The sequence below is a fragment of the Parasteatoda tepidariorum genome, chromosome 10, assembly GCF_043381705.1.
Source record: "Parasteatoda tepidariorum isolate YZ-2023 chromosome 10, CAS_Ptep_4.0, whole genome shotgun sequence".
Classification (NCBI taxonomy): domain Eukaryota; kingdom Metazoa; phylum Arthropoda; class Arachnida; order Araneae; family Theridiidae; genus Parasteatoda; species Parasteatoda tepidariorum.
In genome coordinates, this window is record NC_092213.1 from 35,388,457 (window position 1) to 35,389,295 (window position 839).

An 839-nucleotide genomic window follows, 5' to 3' on the forward strand; every position below is an offset into this window, starting at 1 on the left:
AGTCATTAAATTTCCTACTTATTTCAACATTTTTTAAAATTGTGTGTCAAAGACAATTTAAACACTTCCATCTTATTTTAACTCATTTTAAGATTGTCAGAGACAAGACAATCGCTGACAAAGATGTTCACGTGGTTACAGCGTGGAAAAATTGTAATATATATATATATACACTTTTCTTTAATTTAAACTTTACTCCTAATAAGAAGAGCATTATAATTAATTTTTATTGTATCATTTCTAATATTTGGCGGCACACAAAAGTGCCGCGGTACAGTGGTTGAGAATTACTGGTTTAAACATAAGAATGATAATTTTATTTTTAAAAGTAAGACATGAGTAATTATGCCTCAAATAGAAAAGAATTGGTTTACAATAAACTTACATAGTGATTTTTGCAAAAAAATTCAATTTCTATTTCGAATTTTTTTTTTTTGACATAACAAGAAATTCTTCGACATAGGAATTCAAATTAGCATTAGGTGGATATATAATGCCAAGGAGAAGAATATATTTTTTGACATAATAAGGTTTTCGAGAAATCGAGAGTATACTGTATAATGACAGGCCAAGTCTTAAATTTTTTAAGAAGAGCGTTTTTGGAGAAAAACAATACAAGGCAATAAGATTTTTCTGTGTATTGTAATGTTAATTAGCAGAAATTCTGGAACTTTTTAAAATACCTATCTGGATATAATACTAATAAACAGTTTGCAAAAGTATCACCTTTAAACAAAGGGTGGCTAATCACTTTATTATCCTAAGCCCTACAACTAGATTAAAGCTTGGCTAAAAATACAGTACAATTATGCAACAGTTATAATTGTTATTTTGGGATA